Consider the following 861-nt stretch of genomic DNA (forward strand, 5'->3'; position numbering starts at 1 on the left):
TTTTGGATGGCTTTTGACTTTGTATGGGATGTTTGACACAAGTACAGCTTTTTAAATGTATGTTTTGATTGGGTGAAAGCTAAAAATCCAGTAATTGAGGTAGATTTCCCAAGAGGGCGGAATGTCCGGCTTTCCAAAGAGGGCGGAACGTCCGGCTTTCCAAAGAGGGCGGAACGTCCGGCTTTCCAAAGAGGGCGGAACGTCCGGCTTTCCAAAGAGGGCGGAACGTCCGGGCCTTCCAAAGAGGGCGGAACGTCCGGGCCTTCCAAAGAGGGCGGAACGTCCGGGCCTTCCAAAGAGGGCGGAACGTCCGGGCCTTCCAAAGAGGGCGGAACGTCCGGGCCTTCCAAAGAGGGCGGAACGTCCGGGCCTTCCAAAGAGAACTCCCAGAATTTTCACACCAGTTCATGGGCCCATAAACTGCAGATGCTGTTAGGAGCAACAGAGTCAAGAGCCAGTATCATCCTCAGTATCCAGAGTTCCATGTAATGCTGGCTCAAATAATCCAACTGGTCAGCCTATTAGCCTCCTCAGAAACCCACACACACACCTTCCTTCATGCCCCCTTAGGTATGTTCCCCTCTATCAATTAGACCTTGTTTTGGTTCCGGAATCTGCCAGCTCCTTGACCCTTTTTAAGAAGCCTCCACTCGATGATCATCTATTGCCATAGCAACAGGGTGCTTTGGAACCAATTAAGCAAAAACCTCTCTTGCAAGGTCTTCTTCAATGTCACTTTAATCTGCCCTACCTGTTGGCACTGTTACTGCCATGGCGACAGCGACAGAGCTTTGTTGCCTTTCATGGGGTCCCAATAGTATCCTCATTGTGCCACGCAGCTCCTCGCTGCTAGGAAAACTC

Source organism: Xenopus tropicalis, chromosome 6 (assembly GCF_000004195.4).
Source record: "Xenopus tropicalis strain Nigerian chromosome 6, UCB_Xtro_10.0, whole genome shotgun sequence".
In the NCBI taxonomy this organism is placed as follows: domain Eukaryota; kingdom Metazoa; phylum Chordata; class Amphibia; order Anura; family Pipidae; genus Xenopus; species Xenopus tropicalis.